The 15467-nt window shown below is 46.2% G+C and overlaps 1 protein-coding gene across 1 annotated transcript in view; it reads left to right on the forward strand.

The window, feature by feature from the left end:
* CYRIB (CYFIP related Rac1 interactor B) overlaps window positions 1–15467 on the forward strand; it is a 418393-nt gene that overhangs the window by 8297 nt on the left and 394629 nt on the right. The gene's annotated exons all lie outside the window — the stretch shown is intronic.

Consider the following 15467-nt stretch of genomic DNA (forward strand, 5'->3'; position numbering starts at 1 on the left):
AAAATTTATTCTAAGGCTGCTGTGCGTGAATCCAAATTGACCTTTTTATTTGCGAATTGTGTGCTAGTGGTTCAGTGAGGGGAGCCAGCTGGGCATGTTTGCTTTAGAACAAGGATCTCAAAGTCCCTCCTCGAGGGCCGCAATCCAGTTGGGTTTTCAGGATTTCCCCAATGAGTATGCATGAGATCTATGTGCATGCACTGCTTTCAATGCATATTCATTGGTGACACAGAAATGAATGTAAAAAACCCTAATAAACTGCCCCAAAAAAAGAGAGAGAAAAGCAAATTGATTTTTTTTTTCATAGAAAATCATTGCTCCTGTCACTTAGATTGAATATTTGCCCACACCGCTTCTTACTGACCTACAAATCAAGTTTCAAGTTTATTAGTTTTTAATATCCCGATCATAAAACAAATATCTGACCGGTTAACAATAAAATTTAAAATAGGAAAGTAAGAACTAGTTATTGGTGTGTTAGAAAAATTAGAGAAAACATATTAAACATATACTGACAAACATGACCGTGAGGATGAGTGGGAAGGAAGGGAAAAGTTACATAATATTAGAAGAAGTGAGATAGAGGGAAGGGATAGGACATGAAGGATAAGGGTGCATGGTATAAAAGATATGCGCTGAAGTAAAGGATAGTTTTGGGAAAAAGATAAATAAATAAATAGATGAAGTAAAGATTAAGATTTGTCAAAGGCATCTTGAAATAGGAAAGTTTTAAGATTAGTTTTAAATTTTGGTAAGTGAATTTCATCCCGGAGAAATTGAGGGAGAGAATTCCATAATGTGGGGGCAGTTATAGCAAAATTAGTTTTCCTAGTATAGTAGGATTCTTTTAAAGATGGAATGAAAAGGAGTTTTTGGTCAGTAGATCATAAGGAACGGGGAGAACTTTGGGGGATTAATAATTTATCGAGGAATAAGGGCAAGTGGGAGAGTTTGATTTTAAAAGAGAGCAGTATGATTTTATAAATTATACGGTGCATTCATTTGGCTGTCCCTCACTACCTCTCTTATCTCTCCCTATGTTCCCCCCCCCCCGCCCCGTGAACTCCACTCAACTGGGTAAGACCCTCCTATCTGTGCCCTTCTCTTCCTCTGCCAACTCCAGACTCTTCCTTCTATTAAGCTAAGCCATATGCCTGGAACAAACTGCCCGAATCCCTACGCCGGGCTCCGTCTCTGGCAGTGTTCAAAGCCCAGTTAAAAGCCCATTTCTTCGAGATTGCTTTGAACTCCTAACACCTCTCACCTTAGGTTCTGCATCCCCCAACCCTATATGTCATGTCTGTCTATCCAAGTTAGGTTGTAAGCTCTTCCATGCAGGGACCGCCTATTAAATGTCAAACTGTACAGTGCTGTGTACACCTTTCAGTGCTATAAAAATTATAAATAGTAGTAGTAGAACCTCCCCTCCTTACACCTGTTCTGTTGGGGAATATAACACTGTGTAAAGAGTGCCCTCTATCTTCTCCTTGAATATGTGTTTTGCTTTTTAAAAGTTTTTTATTTTGCTAGGTTTTCTTAAGGGAGGAAATAATCAAGCTGCATTAGGGCAATTATTAGTCTCTTAATGTGACTTAAAGGGCTCTAACATTGGGTTTCTTGCTCCAGTACAGAGCCAAATATGTTACTCGGCAGTACATAGTAATGATGTGCAAAATATGCAAATGCATATAAAGCAGCTCATTATTATGTAAATCAGTGGTTCCCAAACCTGTCCTGGGGGACCCCCAGCCAGTCAGGTTTTCAAGATATCCCTAATGAATAATAATAATAATGATAATCGCCAGGGTCCACTATAAATGCGCCTGTTTAGCTTTCAAAATCCTATATGGTATCCTCCCTCCCTTTATCCCTCTTCCTCAAACCCTAATACCACCAGATCCTCCCACAAATTAAAACTATCCTTCCCCTCGCTAAAAGGCATTTCCCACACAGGAAAGCTAGGGACCTCCCTCCACTTCAAAATCACTGAGCTCTGGAACAACCTTAACTCCCCTCTTCGGAACTTGAGCTCTCTCCAAGTTTTCCGCAAACATCTGAAAACCTGGCTTTTCTCAAAAAATGTAAGTCTCCCTCCAACTTAGGAATCAAGGAAACTCTTATATCTTGGCTTCCCAAGTCCTCTAAATTTTCTTCACACTTCTTCCTCTAACCCTCTGTTGTAGTTCCTTCCTATTTCTCCTACTGTAAACCGCGTCGAGCTCTACGAATGTGGAGATGATGCGGTATACAAACCTAAAGATTAGATTAGATTTGCATACCTGTCACTTACATTATATGCAAATCTCTCTCATGCATATTCATTAGGGATATCTTGAAAACCTGACTGGCTGGGGGTCCCCCAGGACAGGTTTGGGAACCACTGATGTAAATTCTATAATGTTACTTGCAGAGAACACCTGCAAATCGCATTATAGCCCTAGAACAGGTGTAGGTAACTCCGGTCCTCGAGAGCCATATTCCAGTCGGGTTTTCAGGATTTCCCCAATGAATATGCATTGAAAGCAGTGCATGCAAATAGATCTCATGCATATTCATTGGGGAAATCCTGAAAACCTGACTGGAATACGGCTCTCGAAGACCGGAGTTCCCTACCCCTGCCCTAGAATGACAGTAAAATAACCCCACCCAAAAGCTGGGTTTATTTTACCATCCCAGGAGCATTTGGCACGATGCGCCCTGCTGTCACTTCCAGACACCCTCAGCAAGGTTATCATATCGAGCTCCTCACTATCATGGTCGCACCTTAACTCCTGGTGGCATAGTGGTTTTAGGACAGGAGCGATCCCCAGTCACTCCCGCCCATCTGCTGCCGTTCTTTAAAATGATGCCCCTAGTGATAATCTTGTGGTACTACCTCTAGAGTCATATTTCTGTATTTAGAAATGACGAAGGAAAGCAGTGACAAACCACCCCACTAATAGGGCACAATTTAGGAGCTTATTTAAATGTCGGGTTCTCGATTGTTGGTAAATAGGCTTTAAGGGGCATTAATGTATGAACGGAAATACCTCGGCTTTTTGTAAATGAAGCAAATACAGTTCTGCTGATCCTGTGACATTTCCATGTTCGGACAACTGGTGAGAATAAGCTGCCTTTTCTCGCAGTGGTAACTGCGGATCAGGCATGAAACGGTACTCGGCTGCTCCTGTAGAGGTTCTTTTTAAATACCACATACTGGCAGTGGTTAAATGCTTGATCTGCTTTGTTTGAAATGGCTCCCTAATCAAATGAATCCAGTGGTGAGTGCCTCGGTTTTTATTTAATTGAGAGTAATTCAGTTCACTCTTTTTTTTTGTTTGAACGTGGAATATCTTTAAGACGAAAAGTAGTATGTCTTGAGTGGATTCTTTTTCTTTATTTCAAACGAATTGCTCTCACTTTTTTAATGATGGCACTGATGGGAGAACACAGCTGGACAAGGCTTCTCGCATCCACAAGATGAAAGGAGGAGACGCCAGGGTCCTGTGGAAGCTTTTCGGTGTAAGAGGAGAAAAAGCACAGCTGGGGCAGAATTGAATCTGCGGCATGTGGAACACATGCTCACCCAAGGAAGATGCTTTTCTTAATCGTTTTATTGTTTCTTTTAAAGAATTGACACCAGCTACGAAGCAATGAAATAAATACTGCAGGCAAACTAGTGGCGTTGGATGGTTTCCTTTATCTCCACCTCCCCTCACCCTTCCGGAGCTGCTAAGTTCCCCAGTTCCAGAAAAGAGACTTTTTTGGCCAGTCCTGGTTTTAAACTTACATTGCAAGGCAGCGTGGGATTTGTAGTCCCTGATTCTGTCCATTGAATTAGTGCTGCAGGTGTCCTAATGCATCCGGGTGAGGTTGGCAGACATCCAGGACTAGCATAAAATCTCCCTCCTGGAATTAGGTAACTTGGAAGTTCTGCTCTAGTCTCTCTCCATCCAGCATCTTCCTTTCTCCCCTCCCCCTCTTCCCCCTCTCATCACATCTCCCTCCTGTCACTTCTTTTCTCCAACTGACACCCCCGTTGCTCCTGCTGCTTCTTCTGCCACGTACCAAGAGCAGCACTTCCCTACCTCCCGCCGCCCCCCTGGCCCCTGTTGCTGCTTCTCTGAACAAGCAGCAGCACTGCCAAAACAGCTTGCCTTACTCTCACGCAGGGCCGCACTCACAGCCTCTGGAGAGAACGTTGAGAGCGTGTCCCCCGTGCGTAGGCTTACGTGAGGCATCTGAGTTTTACTTCTATTGCTTTTAATGGAAGTAAAACCTGGAATGATTGATTTAATCCCTCCCCCTTTTTTTTTTTTTTTTACAAAACCGTAGTGCGGTTTTTGCGCCGACCGCGGCGGTAATAGCTCCAGATTCATGAGCGGGTCTCACATGTGCTGCCTAGATAGGAGTAATATATTTGTGTGACTGGATAATAAGATATCTTGGCTTTTAAGCACATTAGAGTCACTTTGGAGTTTTAGTTGCAACAGGATTCCCTGTTAAATACCTGGGATGCTGTGCTGAGTTTGCAGTCTGCACCTCAGTGGGGGTGGGGGGGGGCTGATGAAATTGGAATCATGATGGGAGGAGTGCTGGCAACCTCTGCAAGTAGGAAGTAATGCTGATTTAAGACTTCTTTGCACTGGAATAAGTTTCTGAGCACATGGTCCTTCTGGGGTTAGCTTGTACCAATCACCCTAGTCCAGGGGTGGGCAACGAGGGCTGCAATCCAGTCGGGTGTCCTGGATTTCCCCAATGAATATGCACGAGATCTATTTGCATACAATGGAGGCAGTGCATGCAAATAGATCTCATGCATACTTGTTGGGGAAATCCTGAAAACCCGACTGGATTGCGGCCCTCGTTCCCCACCTCTGTCCTAGTCCATGGGTTCTTAATCCAGTCCTTGGGACACACCCAGCCAGTCTAGTTTTCAGGATATCCACAATGAATATGCAGGAAACAGATTTGCATAGAATGGGGGTAGTGCATGCAAATTTATCTCATGCATATTCATTGTGAATATCCTGGAAACCTGACTGCCTGGGTGTGTCTTGAGGACTGGGTTGAAAAGGTCTGCTTTCGAACTATGCCTTAGACTTGAATGGGACTTTGATTTTGTTTTTTTCTTAAGGCCAGAAGCAGGGTATCTTTAGAACATCTTTGTCTCACAGGGAGGTAGAAGGGCAAATACTTGGAGGAAAAGGGAAAGAGACCTACCATGCTTCCCCGAAAATAAGATACAGTCTTATATTAATTTTGGGCCCAAAAAAGGCACTAGATCTTATTTTGGGGGATGTCTTATTTTTTTCATGTACAATGATCATCTCTCCCTTCCTCTCCTCCACCCCAATTCTTCCTATTTCCTTTCTCTCACCCACATGTGCAGCATATTTCCTTCCCTCTCACCCATCCCCTTGTGTAGTATCTTTCTATCGCTCCTTCCCATCCCTTGTGCAGTAGAACCCTTGCAGCTTCTATCTCTCCCTTTCTCCCATCCCCCTGTGTAGCATCTTTCTATCCCTCCTGTCCCCCGCCCACCAACCCACCCATCTCTCTCTCCCATCTGAACTGCAAGACCGAAATAAATACCTTATAACAAACCGTCAGCAGCAATCTAGATAGGCAGCTTCGCGGCCTTCTATCGCCCGGGGTTCCTCTGCTGCATTGCTGATGATGTAATCAGCAATGCAGCAGAGGAACCCCGGACAACAGAAGGCGGTGAATCCTGTCTAGATTGCTGCTGACGGTTTGTTATAAGGTATTTATTTCGGTCTTGCGGTTTGGATGGGAGGGAGAGATGGGTCGGGGGGAGGGGTGCAGGGAAGCGCTGCTGGCGACTAGGGCTTATTTTCGGGGTAGGTCTTATTTTGGGGGAAAAATGGTAGTTGTGCTGAAACTGGGGGAGGGGATGCAGCTATACAAACTCCTCTAGCTCATGCTGTGGTGGCCCTGCTCTTCTCCTGCTGGCGCCTGAGTCCTGCATGATGATGGCTTTTCTGTACTTTGCTTCTCATGTGCATGAAAAGATGCAACATCCATGCGTGGATCCCATTACTACAATGGGAGCTGTCAGTGGTCTTGCTCTGCAGGTTCCTGCCTGATTGTCCTGCAACTGCTACTTCTGGTGATACTAATTTGGGGGGAGGGAGGGAGGGGAGAGGGAAGAAAGGCAGCATGGATTGATGGAGGAGAGTCCTAGAGGGAGATGAGGCCAAAAGGGGAAGATGAGAGTGAGAGACCACTGTGCAATTGAGGCTTTTCAGGGGAAAACTGACCATTTGGGCAACTGGGCAGTGCCCAAGGACCCAGAACAGTTGGGGTGGCCCAGTATCTCCTCAACCTTGCAGAAGCAGGAAGTTACATCAGAAAGGGGCAGACCACGGCAGAGAGAAGGTTCAGGTCGGTGGCAGACAGCTCATGCTGGGGTCCTGTATGGAGAAAGGAACTTCTGAGATAAATGTACAGGGGAGGGGGTTTGAGATGGGCAGTGCCAGACCCAGGAATGGAGAGATGTTGGATCGGGAGAGGAGTTAGAGGGAGATCTCTGTCAGAGAGCCCTGCTCTGGGTCCCTTCAGTTCTACAAATGTACCAGTGCCTCTGCTAGTAAATTGGGTTTAATGGTCAGTGGCGAATCAACTTTGGTCCCCCTCCTCAACCAACTAGATTGCTTGTGAGCCTGCAGTAGGATCCTAGTAGGGCTGAAAGTCCTGTAATCAGAGGAAGCATTTGTGCTGGTTCTCCTGCTAAAGCGAGCTTCCTGTCAAATAATTTTCCATTTTTAATTTCAGCTGCTAAGCAATCTAAAAATAAACTGTGATAGCTTTACTATGTTAATGTTTCCTTGCAGGCACAAATAGGCTTTGATTAATTAGCCATTGTTTCGCTGTCTCTTGGGCGTATGGAGGGGGTTCTCTTTGTGATAACTGGGGCGGGCACATTTTGTTGCAAACCATCCCACAAAGACAGTGTTTGTCATCTTTCTGTGTGGTGGCAGAATGGAAGGTCTACCTTACCAGTGCTTTGTAAAAGAATGCATGAACTGTTCTCTGGCAGTAGGACATATTTCAGAAAGTTCAAGGCTGAAGAAATCATTTCTCAGCCTAAATTCTTTAGGACAAGAAGGCTTAGAAGATTGTTGTGTGTGTCTTTGATGTTTTGTCTCTTTAAAATGTTCAGGATGTGTAGGGGGGTGGGGGGCGTGAAAACTCTGATAGGGGTGCCTTTTTCTTTTACCCTGATCCATGCCTATGTGCTCCCTCTGGAAAGTAGGTCCTTTTAAATTCTGCCTGAAATTTTCCTGAATGACGTTTGCATTACCCTCAGCCTGCCGCCAACCATAAGGTAAGACTTGGCAGTCACCTAGGGTTGTAGCTGGAGGTAGGGACGAGCAGCTGCAGTAAGAGCAAAGCAATAGTCTGATAGCAACACAAGCTCGAAAGAAGCATCAGCCTGGATATTTATGCATAGGGCAAATGGGAAGTGTGGTGCAGTGGTTAAAGCTACAGCCTCAGCACCCTGAGGTTGTGGGTTCAAACCCACGCTGCTCCTTGTGACCCTGGGCAAATCACTTAATCCCATTACCCCAGTACATTAGATAGATTGTGAGCCCACCGGGACAGACAGGGAAAAATGCTTGAGTACCTGAATAAATTCATGTAAACCATTTTGAGCTTTCTTGGGAGAACCGTATAGAAAATTGAATAAACAAATAGTGTGAAAAGCTTCAGCCTCTGATAACCAGAGCTGGTACTGTGACATCATAATGCCTCAGTCTACCAATAAGAGCCAACCTCATCAGTGATGTCACAATGACTTGATTGTGCTATACTTGGCTCACTTTTACTACATTTTGATTTCTAGGGTGGCGCAGTGGTTAAAGCTACAGCCTCAGCACCCTGAGGTTGTGGGTTCAAACCCACACTGCTCCTTGTGACCCTGGGCAAGTCACTTAATCTCCCCCATTGCCCCAGGTACATTACATAGATTGTGAGGTCAGCGGAACAGACAGGGAAAAATGCTTGAGTACCTGAATAAATTCATGTAAACCGTTCTGAGCTCCCCTGGGAAAATGGTATAGAAAATTGAATAGATAAATAAATGCCCAAATAGCTCATTTGACTCAAACAAATCACTTTTGGAAATGGCTCTCATTAGGTAAATGCAAGAATGGAGGCGTTGCCAAGTGGTTAGAGCAGCAGACTAGAAACTAAAGAGACTTGGCTTTGAATCCTACCGATACGCCTTGTGGCCTTGCACAGGTCACCTAGGGCTCCTTTTAGTAAGGTGCGCTAGCGTTTTTAGCGCACGCACGAAATTATCACGCAGTACGCTTCTAGAATAACGCCAGCTCGCGTGGCAATTTAGTGCACGCTATTCCGCGCGTTAAGGCCCTAACGCACCTTTGTAAAAGGAGCCCTTAGCCCTCCATTGCCTCAGGCCAGTAGCTTAGTAAAGGGGGGCGGGGGCGGGGCAGTCTGCGCTGGGTACCTTCTTGGTGAGGGCGCCGGAATCTGTCCTCCTCTCCGCCCCCCCTTACTCCTTTCCACTCCTCCCCCTGCCGCATGCGCGCCTTCACTCATACCTCTGTCTGTTCGCCGGCGTAAGCAGCAACTCCAGCCTGCTGCGTGCAAAAGCGTTGGCTCTCCCTCTGACGTCACATCCTGGCCCCGCACCTAGGAAGTGACATCAGAGGGAGAGCCGGCACAGGCAATGAGTCGGTGACGCTGCTCAAGCCGGAAAAGTTGCTTTGAGTTGATCAACAATTCATTGGCGGAGTAAGGATGAGCGGCGCCTGGGGTAGTGATGACCATCCCTTGCCCCTCCCCCCCAGCTGCGTGCTCATGCACCCCCTTCCCTTTCCCCGTACCTTTTTAACTTCTCCGGCATGAGCAGCGTGCCCACGTCGATGTCGGCTCACCCTTTGATGTCACTTCGTAGGCGCGTGTCCCGGAAGTGACGATGGAGAGAGCGCCGATGCCAATGAGGGTAGTAACCTCGCAGGGAAAAGCGAGGGTCGCGCGGCGAGGAGCAGGAGGGCAGAGAGGAGGAGCAAGGGTACTGCATCCTTAGGAAGACATAGCGCCACTGCAACCATTTACACTTCTCCCTCTGTATTTGCTGTGATAGGGGATTAACATAACCGCAAATACAGAAAAACCGCGAATAACTTTTTCATATGTTATTCGCCGTTTTCTATTAAAAACCATTGTGAATATGGTGAAACAGCGAATAACATGGTGGGAGACCTGGCCCGTTCCTGAAGGAGAGGCAAAACACGGTGAAGAAAGTGCCGTGAATCGGCAATTTTATCTGTAAACGTTTGGAATCAGCCATTTCTCTATGCAAGCTGATGTAATTTGGGGGGTGGGGGGAGGAGCCAGCAAGCTAAAAACCGTGAATCATCGAAACCGTGAATGCTGAAACTGCGAATACGGAGGGAGAAGTGTATAATGAAGCCCAATCTGTACAAGTGCAAATGATTATTTCTATTTTTATGAAAGATAATTTATATATGCATAAACGATCGGAATATAGCTAGAGCCTGTAACCTCAGGAGTTTGAATTTTCTAGGAATGCATTTCTTGGCATGGTGACGAGACAAAAACGCGCGAGACTTCAGCGCGCTGACATTGCAGCGCCGCCGAAAAAGTTACTTTTAAAGAGCTCCGACGGGGGGTTTGGTGGAACCCCCCACTTTACTTCATACTCTTCGCGCTGCTGTCGGGAGGGGGCGTGGGGGGTGCAGCCCCCCGCATTATAGAGAAAACTTAACTTTTTCCTAAAAAATCATGAAAAAGTTAAGTTTATTCTATAATGGAGGGTTCGCCCTCCCCAAGGCAGCGCGAAGAGTATGAAGTAAATTGGAGAGTTCCCCCCTCACATCCCGCGTCGGAGTTCTTTAAAAGTAAATTTTTAGGCGGCGCGCTCAGGTCTTGCGCCAAATTGTCTGCACTGCAATGTTGGCGCACTGAAGTCTCGCGCGCGAATGACTATGAACCACCTGATATCCACGGAACTGCTTAAGATGTATATGAAAGACATTTTGCAGATCTCTCAGCAAGATTTACCTGCGATGGTAAATGCATTTTATGTTCCAAGGGATTCGCATTCTGTATCTTCCACAGATCATTTAGATGTGTTTGTTTTTAGAGTCGTCGCAAGAATATATAACTAGAAGACTACTTTGCCTGTCACTTTTCAAAGGGAAATGCCAAAAAAATTGTTGTGTTGAAAATTTATTGGACAAAATAACAGGAGCTGTTTTGGGTGTCAGGTCAAAAGCGCGCCGGGACAAAGGCGCGCCCAGACAATTGAGCGCAGTGCGGAGGTGCGCGCCGCTCAAAATTACTGTTTTTAGGGCTCCGACAGGGGGGCGTGGGAGGGGAACCCCCCCACTTTACTTAATAGACATCGCGCCGCGTTGTGGGGGCGGTGTGGGGGGTTCTAACCCCCCACATTTTACTGAAAACCTAACTTTTTCCCTGTTTTTAGGGAAAAAGTTAAGTTTACAGTAAAATGTGGAGGGTTACAACCCCCCAAATCCCCCATAACGCCGGCGTGATGTTTATTAAATAAATTGGGGGGGGGTTCCCCAACAAAACCCCCCATCGGAGCCCTAAAAACAGTAATTTTGAGCGGTGCGCGCCTCCACGCTGCGCTCAATTGTCTGGGCGCGCCTTTGTTTTTCGCGCCGTTGTCTATGAACCGCTGTTATGTGGACCACCAGTTACAATATTTCCTGATGTATCTAAAGTGACACAGCAGAGATGGAAAGCTTTTCTGTAGCTTAAACCAGTGTTTTTCAACCTTTTTTGGGCAAAGGCACACTTGTTTCATGAAAAAAAATCACGAGGCACACCACCATTAGAAAATGTTAAAAAATTTAACTCTGTGCCTATATTGACTATATATAAAGTAATTCTCTTGAATAGGAATCAAATAAACACAAAGAAAGTATTTTATAATGCTGCCACCGCCAACAACACCGTTGGCGGCGGTGGCACTCAAGTGGCTAAAGAGCCGCAGTTTGCCGGCCTAGAGACAACACTGGAGGGTGGCCAGCTGTGCACCCCCTTGGGACGTAAACCCGGGGTGGGGCACACCGGCCCCCCCCTGGTATGCCACTATCTGTACCTCACTCCCTCCCTATGACCAAAAATTCTCCTTTCTTCTTTTCCCCGTGTACACAACCATCTCTTTCCCTCCCTTCCTCTCTCCAAAGTCCATGCCTTCTGTGTCCAAACACTCATTCCCTCCCCTACCTCAGCATCTCTTTCCCTCCCTTCCTCTCTCCCAAGTCCATTTCTTCTGTGTCCAAAAACGCATTCCCTCCCCCACCTCAGCATCTCTTTCCCTCCCTTCCTCTCTCCCAAGTCCATTTCTTCTGTGTCCAAAAAGGCATTCCCTCCCCCACCTCAGCATCTCTTTCCCTCCCTTCCTCTCTCCCAAGTCCATTTCTTCTGTGTCCAAAAACGCATTCCCTCCCCCACCTCAGCATCTCTTTCCCTCCCTTCCTCTCTCCCAAGTCCATTTCTTCTGTGTCCAAAAAGGCATTCCCTCCCCCACCTCAGCATCTCTTTCCCTCCCTTCCTCTCTCCCAAGTCCATGCCTTCTGTGTCCAAAAACCCATTCCCTCCCCCACCTCAGCATCTCTTTCCCTCCCTTCCTCTCTCCCAAGTCCATTTCTTCTGTGTCCAAAAACGCATTCCCTCCCCCACCTCAGCATCTCTTTCCCTCCCTTCCTCTCTCCCAAGTCCATTTCTTCTGTGTCCAAAAACGCATTCCCTCCCCCACCTCAGCATCTCTTTCCCTCCCTTCCTCTCTCCCAAGTCCATGCCTTCTGTGTCCAAAAACCCATTCCCTCCCCCACCTCAGCATCTCTTTCCCTCCCTTCCTCTCTCCCAAGTCCATTTCTTGTGTCCAAAAACGCATTCCCTCCCCCACCTCAGCATCTCTTTCCCTCCCTTCCTCTCTCCCAAGTCCATTTCTTCTGTGTCCAAAAACGCATTCCCTCCCCCACCTCAGCATCTCTTTCCCTCCCTTCCTCTCTCCCAAGTTCATGCCTTGTGTCCAAAACGCACTCCCTCCCCCCTTTTGTGTTCCGTGTTTGCCTCCCAGCCCATCTTTGCAATTTTCTCAGCAAAACGAAGCTCAAGCCGCGAGGCTTGTCTTCTGCTTCCTGCCTGCCCTGCCGCGCACAAATAGCCGAACGGAAGTATTCTCCGACGTCAGCGCTGACGTCGGAGGGCAGGCTTTGCTTAAGCCCTCCCTCCGATGTCAGCGCTGACATCGGGGAACGCTTGCGATCGGCTATATGTTAGCTGCAGGGCAGGCAGGAACAGAAGACGAGCCTCGCGGCTCGAGATGTATTGAACTCCGCGGGTCCCCCGTTCAGCTCTCTCCTGTCCACGTTGGGCGGACCGCCCCTCTCCCTAGACTTGTGGTACTGCTCTGATGGTGGCCCTGACCGTACGGCACACCAGGCAACATCTTGCGGCACACTAGTGTGCCGCGGAACAGCGGTTGAAAAACACTGGCTTAAACCATGTGTTTTGGTTGCAGGAGAACTTTTATTTATTTATTCCATTTTCTCTACCGTTCTTCCAGGGGCGCTCAGAACGGTTTACATAGAAACATAGAACATGACGGCAGAAAAGGGCCACGGCCCATCTAGTCTGCCCACACTAATGGCCCACCCCCTAACTACCTCCATGAAGAGATCCCACATGCCAATCCCATCTTTTTTTAAAATCTGGCACGCTGCTTGCCTCAATTACCTGTTGTGGAAGATTATTCCAGCGATCAACCACCCTTTCGGTGAAGAAATATTTTCTGGTGTCGTCATGAAATTTCCCACCCCTGATTTTCAACGGATGCCCTCTTGTTGCCATGGGTCCTTTAAGGAAAAAGAGATCCTTTTCCATCTCAATACGGCCTGTGACATATTTGAACGTCTCGATCATGTCTCCCCTCTCTCTGCATTATATGAGTGAGTACAGCTGCAACTTACCCAGTCGTTCCTCATACAGGAGATCCTTGACTTCATTCAAGTACTCGAGCATTTTTCCCTGTCTGTCCTGGTGGGCTCATAACCTATCTAATGTACCTGGGTCAATAGGGCAATTAAGCGACTTGTCCACAACCTCAGGGTGCTGAGGCTGTAGCTTTAACCACTGCGCCACACTCTTGAAATTTCATTGCAAATGTTTAGTTACACATGGAAGCAATTGTTACACCTTTTTTGAACCGAATCAATTGCTGGCTTTAAGAAGGGTTTGGACAATTTCCTGGAGGAAAAGTCCATAGTCTGTTATTGAGAAAGACATGGGGAAGCCACTGCTTGCTCTGGATCAGTAGCATAGAATGTTGCTGCTCATGGGATTCCGGAATCTTTTGTTACTCTTTGGGATTCCGGAATCTTTGCTATTCTTTAGGATTCTGAATGGAATGTTGCTACTCCTTGGGTTTTGGCCAGGTACTAGTGACCTGGATTGGCCACCATGAGAATGGGCTACTGGGCTAGATGGATCATTGGTCTGACCCAATAAGGCTGTTCATATGCTCTTACATATGCCAAGTATAGGACAATTAAGCCATTGTAACATCACTGATGAGGTTGGCTCTGAGGCACTGTGGAATGAGGCATTATGACATCACAATCTCAGCTCTAGAATGTTGCTCTCACTGGGGTTCCGGAATCTTGCTTTTCTTTGAGATGCTGGAATGTTGCTACTCTTTGGGTTTTGGCCAGGTACTAGGGACCTAGATTGACCACCGTGAGAACGGGCTACTGGGCTTTATGGACCATTGGTCTGACCCAGTAAGGCTATTCTTATGTTCTTACGAGACCTTTTGATTGACCAGCAATTTTTTTTTCAACTTACTGGCCAAGAAGAAATTTGATTTGATTAAATTTGAGGAAGAAAACTAGATAAATTCTTTGTTTCTGCACATGTGATTTATATTGAAAGTGAAACTGAATTGATTTTGTTTTTGTCTTTATTTGGTTAGGTTGTTGTTCCAATGATGTGGATAGCTGCTAATTTGTATTTTCATTTTCCTATATAGCTAATACAGGGGTTCTCAACTCAGTCCTTGGAACACATCTAGCCAGTCAGGTTTTTAGGATATGCACAATGAATATGTAGGAAATAGATTTGCATATAATTAAGGTAGTGCATGCAAATTTAAATTCCATTACTGCGGAGCGCACTTGGGCATCCTATGATAGTTTTGGAATCAGTGTAGGCTACCCATGCTCTAAAAAAAAAGATATATTTTTTAGTGTGGAGGGCGTATTTGGAGATGGCGAGTAGGCGTGCCTGCGCTAAGTGGTCAATGTAGCTACATCACCACAAGCTGAGTAAATAGGTGACATTAGCCTTTTCCTATCGTAATAAATTTTACGTTACGCTGGTTCCAATCGTAATTATTTTAGCAAAGTTTTGTATTATTCACCGTTATCATTTACGATAGTTAGAGCAGATCATTTCTACAATGGCCCAATAGATGGGACAAATGATAGGTAGAAGGTGTACTGTATGTCCCATGCCATGGGACATATGATGGCAACATATGATGGCAACATATGACGACATTTTTGGAATGTCCCGTCATCCGGGACACACGATAGGAAAAGGTTAAAGGCCATGCACTAATTGGGAAATTAGCACGTGGCCATTAATAGGACATAAGGTAATATGCATGAGAAAAATTTTCACCAACAGCCTCCTTGCTATGCAAATCTTTCTCATGCATATTCATTGTGGGTATCCTGAAAAATTTGACTGGTTGGGTGTGCCCTGAGGACTTGGGGGAAGATTCTCAAAGCTTTAACATGGTCGCTAAACCGGTTCTAGCCAGTTTAGCGTTCATGTATTTTAGGGGCAGATTATCAAAATGGCTTACCGTGGTCTTTTCTGAGCTTCCTAGCAGTCTCCGACTCTGCCATGCAAATGTATTATGAGGTCATTAATATTTAAACTAGCACTCCGGATGATTCTCTATTATCACCTGGTGATTCCCTAACCTTGCTGTCCTACATTTGTAAGCAAAATTTTCCAGCAGGTCTGAGCTGTCGTAGCACTTCCTTTCTGGTCAGTGCCTGAGCGTTGATTGGCTTAGGTATTGACAGGAAAGTACGGCTTGACAGCACTGAACTGCCAGAAAATTTTGCTGCCACCAAGCAACCCCCACACTCGGCAGCAGAAGGGATGCCCACTTCCTCCCGCCACCAAGCAACACCTCCCCCAGCAGCGGGATGCCCACTTCCTCCCGCAGCCACTGTTGTACCCCCAACAACCCATCCATGCCTCTAATCTAATCTAATCTAATCCTTAGGTTTGTATACCGCATCATCTCCACGTTCGTAGAGCTCGACGCGGTTTACAGTAGGAGAAATAGGAAGGAACTACAACAGAGGGTTAGAGGTAGAAGTGTGAAGAAAATTTAGAGGACTTGGGATGTCAAGATATAAGAGTTC

Source organism: Geotrypetes seraphini, chromosome 2 (assembly GCF_902459505.1).
Source record: "Geotrypetes seraphini chromosome 2, aGeoSer1.1, whole genome shotgun sequence".
In the NCBI taxonomy this organism is placed as follows: Eukaryota; Metazoa; Chordata; class Amphibia; order Gymnophiona; family Dermophiidae; genus Geotrypetes; species Geotrypetes seraphini.